This window comes from Orcinus orca, chromosome 1, assembly GCF_937001465.1.
Source record: "Orcinus orca chromosome 1, mOrcOrc1.1, whole genome shotgun sequence".
NCBI lineage: Eukaryota > Metazoa > Chordata > Mammalia > Artiodactyla > Delphinidae > Orcinus > Orcinus orca.
In genome coordinates this window covers 177082394-177101430 of record NC_064559.1, presented here as the reverse complement: position 1 = coordinate 177101430, position 19037 = coordinate 177082394, and the positions used below count along the sequence as shown (strand labels likewise).

Here is a 19037-nt window from a genome sequence, read left to right as displayed (position 1 = left end):
TTAAATGTTATCTACTGCCTTGTCTTATTATTTGTCTATATGTCAGTAAATTCCCCTTTTCCTTGATGTTAGTTTTCTTTACAAAATAATGGAAAGATGGCATGTTTATGTGTTTTTGACATGACTTAAAACCCACAGAAACCTTGTGTTTGAAATATGTTAAACAGGTTAGAATATTCTGTTCCTAAGTTTTCAAAGTATATGGCAGTGATTTTCAGAGTTTTTGATCTCAGGACCCCTTTATAAGTTATAAAAATTATTGAAACCCCAAAGAACTTTCATTTTATGGGTTTTGTCTATTGATATTTAATGTATTAAAAGTTACTGAGAAAATTTTAAGTCACAAGAATACACAAGCACGCATTCCATTAGCTGTGAGGACAGTGATATAGTCACATGTCATCATGTGTTACATAGCCTCTGGAAAACCGTGCTGGACCCTTGGTGAGAGAAAGAGAGTGAACAGGGCAAATAATGTCTGAGAATTACGTGAAAACAGTTTTAAACTCGTGGATCTGAAACTGTGCACCTCAGATTGGGATTGAACCCATGTGCCAGGACTCAAACCCAGCCTAAACCCAGATTGGGATTTGAACTCATGTGGCTGGGACTCGAACCCGGCCAAAAGCCACAGTCTTCCAACTGAGATCACACACTGGTTTCAGGACTTAATGAAACTCAGGTTCTTGATGTCTCATCGCAGAAAGAATTCAGTGAGAGACAAAGTGATAGGTAAGAAGTGGGTTTATTTAGAGGGAAACACTCCACAGACACAGTGTGGGCCATCTCAGAAGGTGAGAAAGGCACCAGGGTATGGGGTTGTCCGTTTTTATAGGGGTGGGTGATTTCATAGGCTAATGAGTGGGAGGAGTATTCCAGCTATTTCAGGAAGGGGAAGGGATTTCCAGGAATTGGGCAACCGCCTACTTTTTAATCCTTGTGGTCTGTCTTGGAACTGTCATGGTGCTTGTGGGTGTGTCATTTAGCTTGCTGATATGTTACAGTGAGCGAATACTGAGGCTCAAGGTCTAGTGGAAGTCGACTTGTCCCGCCATCTTGGACCCATTTGGTTCTAATCAGTTTATGTCATGTTCTAGAGCTATGTCATTCTTTCAAAGGTTGTGCCCTATCCCCTTCCCTCCTGTTTCAGATCCACTGAAAGGGTCTTGGGGACTGTCTGGGGTCCTTGAACCACAGTTTGAGAACTGCTGGCATGTAGATATGAGAGTTTCTATAAATGACACTTTTACATCTTTTTGGCAACAAAATAACGTAAGGATGGAAACACTGCCAAACATCTGTTGTCAAAATGCACTCAACGTATTTTCTTTAAAAACAAACAAACAAACGAACAAAACTAGTTTCTAGCTTTTGTTAAGACATGTTCTTCACCTTGAAAGGGCAGATGTGTGTATTTTGGAAAATCTTCTAGGTGCCATACTATTAACAGACATTTGTCATCCCAGAAAAGTTTAGCAAACTTGGAACACCAGTATGTTTGTAAAAGAAGAATATACAGCTGCTCTTTAAGTTCTGGAAGTCTTATACATGCTTGGCCAGATGATAACCAGAGAACTTCTTTGAGGCACAAGAGTTTCATGGTTACTCACCATCTCATTGTCAAGTTTAGTTATGATTCTATTTATTTAAAATATGATCCAATTTTTATGAAATTAACCACATTGATGTCACTTAATGCATAAACTGCACTGCCTCACGAAGCAAATGGTAACATTACCCCCCACGCTCTGGAACTTTCACACTTTTTGAGGATTCTTTCTGAACCTCATGTGCCCCAAGATGTCTGACATGGGGATTGTTTGAGGAGGCCAGTGTCCACTGAAATTAAATATCAGAAAAGTTTATAAACAGGAGTTCTGGTATTTTCTTTTGTTACCTTGGTGAATCTTTGTGTGCCTTTGAGATGTCTATTCTCTCTGACAGTGAATGGCCTGGGCTGTTACAACAGCCTCTTCTTGCTCTTGCTTGGCCTTTTCCAGGCTGTCCTCTGTATTGCTACTCAAGTGATCTTTCTAAAATACAGATAGGACTATATCATTTCTCTGCTTACTCCCTTCACTGGTTCTCCATTGCCAGTGGGATAAATTTCAGACCCCTTAGCATGGCATCTAAAGCCTCTCTACCTTTTTACTGCTTCAGCTTCTTCATTGAAGCTTTTCTGGAACCTCACAGACAATCATAAATTTCCAGCACCTCATAATGTCTGTACCTGTTTAACTACATGCATCACACTGTTCTCGAGGGCAGGTACCACACTGTGTTCCTACTGCTATACTCAGGTGTGTAGTAATGGCTTCTGCCTGGACTGATAAGATGGCATAGCTTCCATCGTGGTTCCAGCATAGTTATTCTGCAATATTATCTTTTTTTCCTTGCCCTTTTTAAAAAAAGATATGAGCAGATAAACAATGTGGAACTACTACATAGGCCTAAGACATCTGAAGTCTCAGAGACATAATAGCAGTGAAAGGGAACATTTATCTTGTATTTTCTAATGATGTATTTTACACATACAAGAACAGAATAATATGATGATACCCATCACCAAATCTTAATATGCCATATTACGTCAGTTTTTTTTTTTAAGAAACAGAACATTACAGTTCCAGTAAAAGCCTCATGTATTTTTCCCTGGTCTCCTCCGTCCTTCACCAGAGAAAACACTATCTTGAATTTAAAGTTTTAAACTTCCCATGCATGTTTTTATGCTCTTGTGGTTTTGCTACATGTTGTGTGTCTATATGCCATGCATAGCAGGGGCCAGCAAACAGGCCGGCAGGTTTTATTGGAACACAGCCATGCCCATGTTTAAGTATTGTTCTTGACTGCTTTTGTGCTGCAACCTTCTGTTTCCAGTTTTCTGGACATGCTGCCGTCTCCCAGCCACCTTCAACACCAGTCCCCACCATTTCATCTCAGCTGGCCCAAAGCAAGATCATCTTTTCAAATATTCCAGTTGCATTTTCTCAAGACTGATTGGAGTCAACTTTTCCAAATAAAGAATTACGTCTAGAAGCTTGTCCTCTGAACACACCATTAAAACAAATAATCAGAAACCCAATAAAACCAAACATTAACAGCTCTTATTCAGAAAGGCTTTTTGTTTGTTTGTTTGTAAAAACAGAAATGAACTAAAACATGCAAAACTGAAAGTTCTGTTTCCTTGGATTTTTACCCCTCTCCCCTAGGCTTTTTTCTCAGCTACTAATAAAGGGAACATCTGACCAGGGACAAAATCTTTGCAGTTTTACTCTTCTGCCTTCCATTTTTAAAACCTTAGTGTAGATATCTAATTTGTACTCAGAAAGTCACTGACTGCCCATGTTACACAAGTCTAGGTCCAATGACGTGGTACTTTCAGCAGGTAGAGTTTAATGTAAGGGCTATTAACTTTAACAGTGAATTGGAGTAACGAGATTAGCTAGTAAGTAGTAAAGAAATAAGCACTTGGAAAGATGCTCAACATGATTAGCCATCAGGGGAATGCAAATCAAAACCACAATGAGGGGCTTCCCTGGTGGTGCAGTGGTTGAGAGTCCACCTGCCGATGCAGGGGACACGGGTTCGTGCCCTGGTCTGGGAAGATCCCACAAGCCACGGAGCGGCTGAGCCCGTGAGCCATGGCCACTGAGCCTGCGCGTCCGGAGCCTGTGCTCCGCAATGGGAGAGGCCACAACAGTGAGAGGCCCACGTAGTGCAAAAAAAAAAAACAACCACAATAAGATACCACTTCCTACCCACCCACTAGGCTGGCTATAATCAAAAAGACAGGTAATGAGTGTTGGCACAGGTGTGGAGAAATCAGAGCTCTCATACACTGGTGGGAAAACAGTGGCATTTCCTCAAGTAGTTAAACATAGAGTTACCATATGACCTGGGTATATTTCACTCCTACATATATACCCAAGAGAAATTAGAACTTATGTCTCTATAAAAATTTGTACATGAATATTCATTGTAGCATTATTCAGCCAAAAGGTGGAAACAGCCCACATGTCCATCAACTGACAAATGGATAAATAAAAGATGGTCCATATAATGGAATGTTATTTGGCAATAAAAAGAAATGAAGTACTGATGTGCACAAACCTTAAAAACATTGTGCTAAGTGAAAGAAGCCTGTCACAAAGGACCACATATTGTTTGATTCCATTTATATGAGATATCTATAAACATTTGCCTATGCTATGGAACAAAGGAGTTTAGTAGTTGCTCAGGGCTGGAGGTTTGTAGGGGATGACAGCTAAGGGGTGTGGGGAATCATTTCGGGGTAATAGACATGTTCTAAAATTGATTGTGGTCATGTTTGCACAACTCTGAAAATACTAAAAGCCATCGAAAGGTATACTTTGGGTGAGTTGTATAGTACAAGGAGCAGCCGCTACCTCAGGGATGAGCTAGAGTGCTCGACAAAGAGCTCCCCAACCTGCCTCACACCCACCACAGGCCGAGATTCAGACTTTGGTGTAGTGGACATGACAATGGCTCACTGGATTGCAGGTGAGCCACTGTGATGCTGCATGGTGGAGCTTGCCAGAAATCTGCCGTCTTGGGTACTGGGGAAAGCTGTTTACAGAGAGACGTCCCACCAGAGGCACTCTGCTACAAAACTGCCCAAGAGAAGTGCTGAGGGAAGCTGTTGGCCGCTGCTCACTGCTGGCTGCTGTCCACTGGAAAAGTCCTGTGTGCTGCAGGAGCCTACCTAGAGGAACACACTGGAACACACTAGAACCCAGAAGCCATGGCTTTCCAGCACCGTCTAGTGACAAAGCTTGACATCATGTCAACTAGCAAAAGGAAAATATTTAAAGGGCCCAGATCCATTTTCACAGAGCAAGCAAAAAGGTTGAATTTGGAGCTAAGAGGCAATAAGTCTGTCCACACAGCGGGTAATCGGAACCTCGGCATACCCTTAGCTTTTTAATTCCCTTTGCAGATCTTCAGGTTATCCTTGCCACCTTGGCTATTGCGGCTCAGAGAAGCTGGGACTCTGTATTTTAGGGCCAACTTGCCCTCAGCCCAGTTCTCTCTGATTATCCATTTTTGCATATCTTTTTTTTGTTCTGTATGCTTGGTTCTCTTTTTCAGACACCAATCATACCTATGCCATATGGCAACTATTGTATTTTTGTTTTTTGTTTGGGTTTGTTTTGGTAAATCCTTTTAAACCTTTTATTCTTTTTCATTTTATCTTCCTCATTTTTTTTTTTTTTTTTTGCGGTAAGCGGTCCTATCTATCACTGTTGTGACCACTCCCGTTGCGGAGCACAGGCTCCGGATGCGCAGGCTCAGCGGCCATGGCTCACGGGCCCAGCTGCTCCGCGGCATGTGGGATCTTCCCGGACCGGGGCACGAACCCGTGTCCCCTGCATCGGCAGGTGGACTCTCAACCACTGCGCCACCAGGGAAGCCCTTTATCTTCCTCACATTTTATCCACCAGGGCCTTCATGACTCTTATTGTGTTTTCAGCAGTTCTTCATTGTTCTCTTTCATTGAGGCTTTTGTTTTTGTGGTGGTGTTATTTTTCTTTCTTCACTTTTCCTGAGTGTTAAATTTACTTTAAAAATGTTGTTTCACTATTTTTTCCCTGAGGCTCTCACTTTAATCTTGGCCCTTAGTTACCGCTTGTTTTTTAGAGCCTTTTGGGAGTGGCGGAGGGGCTGGTAGAACCTTTGTTAATGATCTGTATCCATCCTGTGACAAAGTTTTTTCTGTTGTGTGCTCTTCCTTTACCACACTTCCCCTTGACCCTCCCCCTTCCTTTCTTCCACTTTTGTTTAGATTCTTCACTGGTTACGTTTCATTTTTGTTCAGTTGTACCATATAACTTCTTCAAATGAAAAAAATTATATGACTGAAGTCAGATCATTTGGATTTGAATCCTCAGTCTGCCACTTACTAGCTCTATGATCTTAGATAAGATAATTTTACCTCTCTGTGCCTCAGTTTATTCTCTATATAATGAGAATGATAACCTTGTAGGATTGTTGAGAAGATTCAGTGAATTAAATCATATGAAACTTTTAGAACTGTGGCTAGTCTGCAGTAAGTACTATGTGAATATTAGCAATATTGATTATTTTATCCCCTGCATTGATGTGCAATTAGAAAATACACAATTCTTCTGCATAGAATAATGTAATATATTGCATGTTAATTAACTACTTAAATCTGCTTAGTCATGCATAAAGTCTGAAAAGGAAGTGTACATTCAGCAAAACCATTTAAAAAAATTGATCTTTTCAGTAACTTGTTCAGGAAGCTGGGTAATAAATAGTATGTAATAGTTTCTAATTAGCTTGCCTCAAAAGGATTCACAGGAGACTTGTTCAGGAAATACTTTGTGGCTTTTGCTCTGTGTAATTTTGTCATAATTGAGTTCATATTCATTATGGCTGCTATTTGAAGGTCAACAAAATTCTAACATTTCAGACTAAAAATTTTTGCTAGGTATAGTTTAGAAAATAACCACATTGTAGGATATTTTAGAAATGACAGGAGTTTGGTGTACTTTGTTTCAGTGAGTTCAAATTTTTATGGAATTTTCTTTTATGGCTAATTAAAATAACCTAGTTTTTTGTACCTTTTTTTGAGCAGACTATAAGTGACTGAACATTTGGTCAGTAAGCAGATAGTTTTTGAATATCTACCAGGGATGCAATGGTGAATAAAATAGACCTGTTCACTGCCTGGATTAGCCAGAATAAAATTTTAAGCAAATTACTGTAAATACTCCTGAGTATAAATGCATTATGTAATGGATGGGGGTATACGGGTGCTGTGGGAATTTCTAATAGGGAGACCTAACCTAAAGTGTGGAGACGGGTAAGGCTTCCCTGTGGAATTAACTTTTAAGCTGAGACTTAAAGGCGGAGTGACAGTTGGCTAGGTGAAGCGGTAGGGGCAAGAAGGCTTCAGCCTGCCATTAGGAGACAGGATGACAAGTTCAAAACACTGAAAGGCGTTCATTGTTGCAGACTCACAGAGGTAAGGTGGTAAGAGATGGTAACAGAGATGGGAGGAGATGTGGGCAGGGGCCAGATCATGCAGTCTTATAGGCCCTGTTAAGGGGTTTGGGACTTTACCCTAAAGACAGTGGGAAATTTACAAAGTTTAAACCTGAGAATAAAATAGATCCACATTGGCTGCTATGTGGAGAATGAATTGAAGAGGATCAAGAATGAATATGGAAGTACCCAGAGGAAATGAAAACAGGATGAAATATACATACACATGTTTATCACAGCATTATTCACAATAGCCAAGATATGGAAACAACCCAAATGCCCATCAATAGATAAATGGATAAAAAAAGATGTGGTACATATACACAATGGAATACTTATTCAGCCATGAGAAAGGAGGCTATCCTGCCATTTGTGACAACATGGATGGACCTTGAGCACATTATGCTAAGTGAGATAAGTCAGGGAAGGGCAAGTACTGCACAACATCACTTATATGTGGAATCTGAAAAGCAAACCTGTACAAAAGCAGAGAGTAAATGGAGGTTACCGGAGGTTGAGGGATGGGGGAATAAGTCTGATGACGGTTAAGGGTAGAAACTTGTAGCAAGTAGTAAACAAGCCGTAGAGATCTAACATACAGTATAATGAATATAGACAATAATATTGTACCATAATGTAATGTGATAAATGTTGTTTAAATGGCAGTCATATTACAGTATATAAATATATCAAAGTAACACGCTATACACCTTAAATTTACAAAATGTAACGTCAGATTTATCACACGCAAAAGAATGGGCATGGGAGGCTTATTAGGAAGCTATAGTTGTAGCCCAAACAAAGGGTTATAGTGACTTGAAATACGATGGTAGCAGTGGAGATAGAGGGACAGATGGATTTAAGAAGTATTTAAGAAGTAAAATTCATAGGGCTGGATGGCTGATTATATATGGAGGGTGAGAGTGAGAAGGAGGGTAGTGTCAAGGATAATTTCCAGGTTTTTGACAGAAGCACCTGTGAAGGTGTTGCCTTTTATTGAAATAGTGAATACTGGAGGAAGAGGAGGGTTTTTTGGGAAGTCTGAGACATCTGTGAAACATCTAGATGATGATACAGAAATTAAATAAATGGAGTTCCCTGGTGGCCTGGTGTTAGGATTCTGGGCTTTCAGTGCCGGGGCCTGGGTTCAGTCCCTGGTCGGGAAACTGAGATTCTGCAAGCTGCACGGTAAGGCCAAAAAAAAAAAAAAAAGTTAAATAAATGGACATGGAACTTAGAAGAAGTATCTGGATGGAATATATAAAATTTGGGATAAGGATGGTAATTGTAATCATGGAAGTGGAATGAGATTGCCTTGGGGATATCTGTGGAATGAGAATATAAAAAGCCTAAGACAGCACCCTAAGCTTCTCTCTACATTTAAAATTGCTCGTGCGCTCCCTCTCTCTCTCCCTCCCTCTGTCTCTCCTTCTCTCTCCTCTCCCTCTCTTCCTCTCTCCCTCTCTCTCTTCCCCCCTCCCCCTCCCGCTCCTCTCCTCTGTCCTCCCTCCTCTGTGTCTCTATCTTTCTCTCTCTATATACACACACACACACACATTATGTCTTTAGTATATATTACTTTTTGGAATGTGTACAAATTATATTAATTGTGTTTAGAGTTGGGGGAATATAATTAGAAATATATTAATTTATTTTATCTTTAAACAAACACTTCTTGAATGTGCTGTGTACTAAGTGCTGTGCTGTTATATGTAGGTGATTCACAGACCTAAGTTATAGATTCTGCTTTCAAATTGTATGCTAATTCCTTACAGAGACAGAGAAATAGATAAGATATTTACAGTTGCTGTGATAGAGGTAAGCATTGGGTGTTTCGGGAGCACAGATTGCCATAGTGTCGGGCAGTGTTTAAGGAAAGCTTTCTGAAGGAGGTAAGACTTGAACAGAGTCCTAGAAGATGAGTTGGTGTTGCTAAGTAAAGAAGGCAAGAAAGAGCTCTTACCACCACACTGTACGCCTCTTACAGTTTCGGGTGCTGTAGAAAGGTCAAGTCATGGGAGGACCCTGGTGTCCAGTGGCTTTGGCAATTAAGAGGTCAGTGGTAAACTTAATTGAGCGACAGGTAGGATTGGAAGCCAGATCAGATTGTGGTGGGTGGAAGAATGAATGGGGAGTGAGAAGTCAAACTCCTCTAGGGCAGGGTCCAAATCTGATTGTCTTAGTGTCCTCTGTGCCTTGCATAATCCCTGGCACTTGGTGTTTGTTACATTAGTTTTGAACAGAAGAGAGACAGATCCTTCTCTGAGATAAGATGAATGCATGAGGAGGGGATGAGTCCGGCTGCTGCATTCCCTCTACATGCTGAAGAGAGTTTGCTGGGAGCACTTGTTGCTCTTTACCTGCGTGCTTTTTTTTTTTTTTTTTTTTTTTTTTTTTTGCGGTAAGCAGGCCTCTCCCGTTGCGGAGCACAGGCTCCGGATGCGCAGGCTCAGCGGCCATGGCTCACGGGCCCAGCCGCTCCGCGGCATGTGGGATCTTCCCGGACCGGGGCACGAACCCGTGTCCCCTGCATCGGCAGGCGGACTCTCAACCACTGCACCACCAGGGAAGCCCCTGTGTGCTTTTTTTTTATGGCTGTGCAGGGAGGCCAGGTACCCTCCTGCAGCCAGAAAAATTCTCTGCATTCATCTGTTAGTGTTCTTATGTTTTTATTCTGGTCTTTTTCTTTCTTTCTTTCTTTCAACGTTTTTCATTTGTTACTATATCATAAGCATTTTTCCATGTCATTAAAATTTTTTCATAAACAACATCTTAATTGGCTGCATAATATCATCTGATGTTTATTTGAACATTTATTTGCGCATTTGGTTTAAGCTTTTTTCCTTTTTAAAAACTTTTAATTTTGAAATAATTTCAGACTTACAAATAAGTTGCAAAAATATTACAAGAACTCCCATATATCCTTCAGCTAGTCTATGGTGGTGTCTATCAGGTTTCTGCCTTGTAAAATTACTCTTTTCCTCTCTGTAATTAATAAGTATCTTGTGGGGAGATACTTTAAGATGATATAATATTCCATTTCTCAAAATATTACTTATTAATTTTAGCATCCTTTGATGTTTCATAGCTGAATTATTACTAAAGTGATTGCTAAATAGTGATTTTCTAATTACATTATTCTACACTCATTCCACTGTAAGGGAGAGCTTTTTCCTCTCCTCACTTATTAAATTCTTATTTAATGGGTCATAATCTGTTATTATCAGTCTAAATTGCCCCAGACCTGGCCATTAGGAGTCCCTCAAGCTGACTGCATTTTCCTTTTCACATGGCACTCTTTGAGCACTTTCCTACTTTCAGGCTTATCTTGATAGTGCCTTCTCTGCCTCAGCCCTGGAATCAGCCATTCTTCCAGGGACCCCTGGTTCCTATTACATAGTGGAGAATAGTATTTAAAAACCAAGATCGAGGTGCTAGGTGTGCTCATTGCTACTGGGATATGATTGCTGCCAGGCCCTTTCAGTGGACAGAGCTAGGGCTTACAAGCATGTACATACACAAAAGCACACATACACTGTCCACATCTATAGTTATTTTTATATTTTTGTATGTGTATATATTGAAAACCATCAGTTCACGCTGCTACCTTCAATTCCAATACAACCCAAAAGGTTTATTCTAGTTTTTCTTTTTCTACATTTGCAACTCACTTCTCCATCACTGAGAAATCTGGCTCCTGTTAGCCTCAGTATATTTACTTATTTGGTCAGTCCCTTATCACCTCCTGCCATACCCCCAGACTTATCATGATGGCCTGATGCTCCTCCCCCTCTTAACTCCAGATATATGTGCCTACCTTGCTTGGCCCCTAAAGCCTAATGGCTTTTGAATTAAGTTATTCAGAAAGGAAGAGAGGGAGAGAGCTCATTCCTTTTAAGATTTATTTTTATTTTTTATTTATTTTATTTATTTTTGGTTGCGTCCGGTCTTAGTTGTGCACGTGAGATCCTTGTTGAGGCACGTGGGATCTTTCGTCATGGTGTGCAGGCTTCTCTGTAGTCGTGGTGTGCGTGTTTTCTCTCTCTAGTTGTGGCATACGGGCTCCAGGGTACGTGGGCTCTGTAGTTTGCGGCACGCAGGCTCTAGTTGAGGCACGTGAGCTCAGTAGGTACGGCGTGCGGGCTTAGTTGCCCCGCGGCATGTGGGATTTTAGTTCCCTGACCAGGGATTGAACCCGCATCCCCTGCATTGTAAGGCGGATTCTTTACCACTGCACCACCAGGGAAGCTCCCTCATTCCTTTTTATGGCTGCATAATCCTCTATTTTGTGAATACACCATAGTTTATTCAATCCTTACTGAAGGGTTTTTTTCTCTTATATTACAAATAGTGCTGCAATAAGTAGCCATGTGCATAAGTCTTTTTGTATTTTTGTCAGTGTATCTTTGGGATAGTTTCTTAGAAGTGAGATCATTGGATTAAAGGGTAGAAGCATGTATGGTTTTGTTAGATACTGCCAAATCCCTCCTACCACCAGCAATGTATGGGCGTTCTCCCCACAGCCCCCCACTAGAATGTGTTGTCAAGCTTTTGTCCTGGCAGTGAGTTTGAAATTTCATCTCTTTCCGAATATCGAGATGTTATACTCCTCCTTGTCTTGGAGGTTTTGGCTTATTTTAAGCTCTTACTTGCTTCTTTGTATGTCACCCACTTCTGGAGATCAGCTTCCTGTTTAGGCTGTTTGTTCTACTTCTTTATTTGAAAATCTTTTTCCTTAATGGAAAAGTCAGAAATAAAATAGGTGATTAGTTCGCCATTCTCACTGTCATGTCTGTTGAACAAATGGGTAAATTCGTTGACTGACTGACGGTCGTGTGTCTGCCAGAGCCTTAGGTTGAAGTCACAGTATGGCTGTGGCAGTTCAGATGTCACATCTGCATTCAGGACAGAAGGAGGGGGGAAGGGCTGGGAGCAGCCACTTCAGTCCCCTTTTAAAAGGGAAGAAAAATCTTTCCAAGAACCACCTGCTTTTTGTAGGCAGGCTGTTTATACCTTAAATTTCTCGTTTTTGTCAGAGGATTGGACAGAGTACATGTCCTTTGTGCTACTGGAAATGCAAGTCTCCAATTTCTATTTCACTTTGAAAACTTTGTACATTTATTACTTGCATGAGTACAAATATTAAAGTTAAATATACAAATACATCGTGAAAAATACCCTCTCCAAACCCACTTTTCAGACGTAATTACTGTCAACAGCTTGGTGTGTATTCTTTTATCTGTGTACTTCCTTCTTAACCTTAATTTTAAATATTACTGTCGGGGGCTTCCCTGGTGGCACAGTGGTTGAGAGTCCACCTGCCGATGCAGGGGACGCGGGTTCGTGCCCCGGTCCGGGAAGATCCCACATGCCGCGGAGCAGCTGGGCCCGTGAGCCATGGCCGCTGAGCCTGCACGTCCGGAGCCTGTGCTCTGCAACAGGAGAGGCCACAACAGTGAGAGGCCCGCGTACCGAAAAAAAAAAAAAATTACTGTCTTCCTTGTTTGTTACCACCAGTATGGGGCTGTACATACATTCATATATGTACTATTCTACAAGATTTTTTTTTCACTTAGTGGTATACTCTAGCTATTTTTCTATGTCAGGACATGCCTGTGTGTCTCATTCTGTTAACTGTTACATCATATTCTATACTTTTTATTTTCCTGCCTTCATCAATCCATTGTAGGGTTTCCCTGGTGGCGCAGTGGTTGAGAGTCCGCCTGCCAATTCAGGGGACATGTATTCGAGCCCTGGTCTGGGAGGATCCCACATGCCACGGAGCAAATAAGCCTGTGCACCACAACTACTGAGCCTGAGCTCTAGAGCCCATGAGCCACAACTACTGAAGCCTGCATGGCACAACTACTGAAGCCCGTGCACCACAACTACTGAAGCCTGTGCGCCTAGAGCCCATGCTTCACAGCAAGAGAAGCCACCGCAATGAGAAGCCCACGCACCGCAACGAAAAGTAGCCTCTGCTCGCTGCAACTAGAGAAAGCCCTCGCGCAACAACGAAGACCCAATGCAGCCAAAAAAAAAATGAAAATCCATTGTCCACCTTCTTTCCTCTGTGTGCTGGTGGCTGACCTCTACAAACTGTACCATCTGGGCTTCCTTGCCTTCTGGCTTCCAGTTGGGATCAGCTGATGAGAGACACTGATGGGTATCAGAGGACCAGTGGTGAGAGAAGTCAGAGTATTTATTGTCCCCTACCGTCCCTTGCCATGGACGTAGTAGCAGATGTGTTCCTCGGTGGCCACTGCTCCTGTTGGCTGGCCTCTCTTCTCCAGCCAGCTCTTGCTGGGTTCCAGTATCTCCCTTCTTTCTCTTTGCCTCTTCAGCTCCAAGGTAGAAGTAGCTTCCTATTGTTGCTAGTTCCTGGATGTGTCACTGCCCCTGGGTAGTTCCTCTAACCCTACAAAAAATCTTGTCATTAATTCCTTTGGTTAACTCCTTTTCATGTGCTGTCTACTTCCTGCCAAGACCTCAGTGATAGCAATGATATAAATATCATTGTGTACATTTACCATAATGTATTTGTCTGGTTCCCTATCGATGGACATTTGAGTTGTTTCTAGTATTTTGCTCTTATAACCAGTGTTGCTAATAAACATCCATGTATTGATACTTTTAAAATAGTTACTCTTGGAAAAAAGTCATAGAAATAGAAATGTGGAGTCAAGGTGTGTGAATGTTGTAAATTTCAACAGATACAGGTTTCCCCTGCTATCTGAAAGTAGAACATTCCTATGAAACCTGTCGGAAGCCAAAATGGTAGAAAGTGAACAAGCGAATACCATTAATTTATACGGAAAACTTTCTGAGTGTTCTCAGATCCAAAGAATAACTACCAAATCATGCCAAATAACAGTTAAAACCTAAAATAACACTAACGTATATTAAAAGCAGGAATGACATGATAAATACATAGCCTGTATAAAATAGAAATAATGTATGTATGGTGTAGTTTCCCTCACCAGAGTCAAGAAGACAGCAAGCACACTGGAAGGCTAAGAGGTGGTGGTGATGGTGTGTTAGGCTGAATCATTGGACGTTGGGTTGGTGGGAAGTATAGGAGACTAGGGTGTAGGAAAGAGGGGAAGAGGGTCATTTCTCAACATCTCATCATTGTCTGAATCCATCAGACCAGGCAGGTCACTTATGTCTACACCTTCTATGGCTGTCTGCCTTGATGTCAAAGGTTGAGGTTCATTGTCTGCTGTGGCTGATGTGACAGGCTTGAATAGGACAGTATGCTTGATTTGCTTAGCCTCACACATTTTTCTATCATACAATTCTTTATAGACACTCAAAACATCCTGCAAACCTGCCCTAAACTTGTGTGTCCTTTCAAAATTAAAGTCATACTTTTCTGCAATCATTGCAGCACTGTCGTTCATAGTGACAATCTCATGTAAGTGCTTTATATTTAGTTTCTGGTTGACTTCACTCATGGGCTATTTGCTACTGAGTTCAGTTTCAACCTATATCTTTTACTCTTGCAGTTGCATCAGCTCTTGGTGTGTCAGTTCTTGGTCATGGGATGCTAAAACCTCTTCAACATCTTTATCAGCTTCCACAAACCCAGCCTCCTTAGCCATAGTCACTGTCGCCATATTTATTGTTGATTTGAAGCCTTTAAGATTGCTCATTACTTCAGGACACAGTCTCTTCCAAATGCCAATTCCCACCAAGACTTTTAGCCTAATGAAAGCATCTCCAGATGTAGCAGTAGCCAATTTTATTTATTTGTTTTATTTTTATTTATTTATTTATTGAATGAAAGATTCTTTATATTCTATAGTGCTCTGCAATTTTCAAAAGTGTCACACACATGATTTCATATAATCCCATAATAACCTTTTTTTCCCCCTACCCCTGTATTGCCCCTCACGCCTTCCCTTTCCCCACTAGTAACCACTTGTTTGTTCTCTATATCTGTGAGTCTAGCAATTGCAAATTTTATGTTTTAATTTTTCCAGATCTCTCATAATGCTCTGGAGTTTCCCTCTCTGTCAGTGGCATTTATAATAAAATGCATCACATTTTTGCATACAGTAAGCCTTAATTGTGGCTATTAGGCCTTGGCCACGCAGTTGCAGCAACAATGTCATACTTGGCGGTAAGAACACAACACAAATGTTGCTGCTATACCTGGTAATGCCGGGTGGATGAGCAGCACAATTATTGACAACCACAAGACACCTCTTATGGAGGTTATTTTCTCTACAGTATTTTCCAGCAGAAGGGCTAATGTATCCACTCATGTACTCAGAAAAAAATCACTTGGGTATTCCAACCACTTGGATGTGAATGAAACATAATAGGAAGTGTATTCTTATCAGTGCCTTTAAGTGCCCTCAGATTTTCTGAAGGGTACATTAGTTGAGGCCTTAGGACAGCATCACCAGTGGTGTCAATAGTAGGCATTAGGATAAACCTCTCCTTTGATGCCTTGTGTCCCTTAGCCTGCTTTTCTTCTCTTGAAAGGTCTTGCTCAGCAATTTTTTCCAATAAATTACAGCTTTGCCATAGTTAAACACTTGCTTGTGTAAACAGCCACCTTCTGGGAACTTTTCAGCAGCTCCAGTATCAGCCAGAGCACTCTGTCCAGTAACTTTTACTATGAAGCTGCCCTCGCCTCAAAAACCAATGAAACCACCTATGACTACCTTTATTTCTTATTTCTTTTTTTTTTTAACATCTTTATTGGAGTATAATTGCTTTACAATGTTGTGTTAGTTTCTGCTGTATAACAAAGTGAATCAGCTATACATATATATATGTCCCCATATCTCCTCCCTCTTGCATCTCCCTCCCACCCTCCCTATCCCACCCTTCTTGGTGGCATGACTACCTTTAAATTTGACTCTCGTAACACTTTCATTACCATTGTCCAGTGCTTGCTTGCTTTTTTTTATTTTTTTGGCCACGCTGTGCAGCTTGTGGGATTTCGGTTCCCTAACCAAGGATTGAACCTGGGCCCTCAGCAGTGAGAGCATGGAGTCCTAACCACTGGACCACCAGAGAATTCCCCATCCAGTGCTTTCCGTTTCAGCTTTTTGAAAAGACTGATTTCTCCTTAAGTATAAGATAACTTAATGCAACACTGTGCTTTGTACACCCATCAATCCACTCAAGCAGTAGACTTTCCAATTTATCCATTACTGGATGCCAGTTAAGAGAGACCCCTTTCCTACGAGCAGAACCAATAGTAACTTCGGCAGCTTTCAATATTCTTTCCCTCTGAGTGTAAATAGTTTGAATGGTGGACACAGGAACGTTCGAAGCAAGCGCATCTTTATTTTGTTCACTACAATCTAAATGCTTAATTACATCCATTTTTATGCTGAGCACAACACCTGTACAAGTTCTCTTAGGCTTTTCTGATACCTTAGGACACATCTTGCTAACAGATGCACAAAATAAATCAAGATAAAGCACAGATGCTCACAGATAGAATTCAAAGCTATCTATGGTGGTTTGATGCAGAAATGCCAAGTGTACTTCCTGGGAAAGGAGGTTGGTGGTGCTACTCTCGCTGCTCTGGGTGCCCGCTGCCTGTATAACCGCTGGATGCAAAACATGCTGAAAGCTATTTTCACCTCTTTTGATAAAAGTGAAAATCTTCTTTGGGTTTGTTTCATTTAGGTCTTTCATAGAAGCGAAGTGGCATAAAGCGAGCTTTCAAAAAGCAGGGGATACCTGTACTTGCAAATTCCTCCTAAAAGAGTCTACCAATTTACATTTCTACAATGCGTTATTTGATTTTTTTAAATCGAAGTATAGTTGATTTATAATTTCTTAGTTTCTGGTGTACAGCAAAGTGATTCAGATATATATGTATTATATACTGGGTTGGCCAAAAAGTTCATTTGGGTTTCCTATAACTTTTTGGTCAACCCAATATATGCTTATGTATTCTTTTTCATATTCTTTTCCATTATGGTTTATTAGGATATTGAATACAGTTCCCTGTGCTATACAGTAGGACCTTTTTTTGAAAAATAAATTTATTTATTTATTTATTTTTCCTGCACTGGGTCTTTGTTGCTACACGCGGGCTTTCTCTAGCTGCGGTGAGCGGAGACTACTCTTCATTGAGGTATGCGGGCTTCTCGTTGCGGTGGCTTCTCTTGTTGCGGAGCACGGGCTTTAGGCGCACGGGCTTCAGCAGTTGTGGCACACGGGCTCAGTAGTTGTGGCTCATGGGCTCTAGAGCACAGGCTCAGTAGTTGTGGTGGCACACAGGCTTAGTTGCTCCACAGCATGTGAGATCTTCCCGGACCAGGGCTCAAACCCATGTCCCCTGTATTGGCAGGCGGATTCTTAACCACTGAGCCACCAGGGAATCCCTCACTGTTGTTCGTTAAAAAAATTTCTTCATTCTTCTTGGGCATGAACTCTTCAGATTAACATTAGATCTAAGTTTTAAAAAATCATGGTTTTTGACTAAATTTATAGAGAACTGACATTTCAGGAGAACTGACATGTTTCCAATATTGAATCTTCTCACTTGGGAACCTGTTATGTCTGTTTATTTATTTGGATCTTTTATGTCCTTTGGTGAAAATCTTGTTCATTTCTTCCGAAGTTTAGTTTTAGGTATTTTATAGATTTTGTTGCCATCATGAGTGGAATTTTTTCCCCTTACAGTTTTTAATTGGTTATCGCTGGTATAGTTTTTAAAAAGCTGTTGATTTTTGTAAGTAAATCATATAATCACCTACTTTATTGAATTTTCTATTGGTTCTAATGATTTTTCGGTTGATTCTCTTGGCTTTTCTAGGTGGACAATTATATAGTCTGCAAGTGCTAACTCTTTATCACTTCATTTATAATATGTATACATAGGTTATCATATTTATAATATTTCTCATAGATTATTTCATGACTAAGATAGCTGAGTGGGGTTTGGGAAGGGTGCTCCTAGGAAGTCTTCCTGGCTGATGCTACATTTGAGGTGAGTATCAAAGAACGTGCAGCAGGTGAAATAGGTGGTGGAGAATGTATTCCAGACAGACCTTGAGGAGAGAAACAACAAGAAATGTTCAGTGACTAGAAAGAAGAGGGGCTAGAGCATCGGATACAAATGAGGTTGGGAGAAGCAGGAGATGGTTGGAGAGTAAATAGGGGTGCAGTGAGAAGCTACTAGACTCTAAGGAGCAATTACTTTATTTTAAAGGAATTGAGAATTTAATGAAAGGTCTGTTAGGCAGAATGGTCCCTCAAAGATGTCCACATGTGGGAATTCCCTGGCGGTCCAGTGGTTAGGACTGCGTGCTTCCACTGTAGGGGGCGTGGGTTCGATTCCTGGTCAGGGAGCTAAGATCCTGCATGCTGCACGGCGTGGCCAAAAAAAAAAAGAAGAAAAAACAACAACCAAAGACGTCCACACGCTAATCCTTAGAATCTGTAAACATGTTACTTTACATGGCAAAAGGGACTTTGCACGTGAAATTAAGGCTACAGACCTTAAAGTAGGGAGGTTATCCTGGATTATTCAAGTGGGCCCAATCTAATTGCATGAACCTGAAAAGCAAGGAAGTTTTTCCGGCTGGAAACAGAATCAAGATGTGGTAGAAGGGGAAGTTGGTGAGATCAGAGTAAGAGGGACTTAACCCACCACTACTGAAATGTACCACATGGAAAACAGGAGCAAACACTGTCTGATAACCAGCAAGGAGACAGGGACTTGGGCCCTACAGCTGCAAGAAACTGAATTCAGCCTACAGCCTGAAGGAACTTGGAAGTATGTTCATCTCCAGAGTCTCCAGAAAGGAATGCAGCCCTGCTCAGCCCCTGGTTTTGGCCTTGTGACACCTTATGCAGAGGACCCTGCTGAGCCACGCTATGGCTGGAATTTTGGCCTTCAGAGCTCTGAGATAATAAATTTGAGTGGTTTCAGGCTGCTGAGTTTGTGATAATTTGTTAGAGCAGCAGTAGAATACTAATACAAAGGGGTTTAAGCAGGGAGGGAATGTTAGACTCTGTGTTATTAACAG

General features: G+C 41.2%; 1 protein-coding gene across 3 annotated transcripts in view; it reads left to right on the top strand.

The window, feature by feature from the left end:
• ST3GAL3 (ST3 beta-galactoside alpha-2,3-sialyltransferase 3) overlaps positions 1-19037 on the top strand; it is a 236808-nt gene that overhangs the window by 7043 nt on the left and 210728 nt on the right. The window contains exon 1 of one of the 3 annotated variants that reach the window (XM_033421903.2): positions 12733-13212. The exons of the other annotated variants lie outside the window; for them this stretch is intronic. The gene's annotated coding sequence lies outside the window, so the exon portion shown is untranslated. Of the gene's footprint in view, positions 1-12732; positions 13213-19037 lie in introns of those variants that run through there. 3 annotated transcript variants of the gene reach the window in all.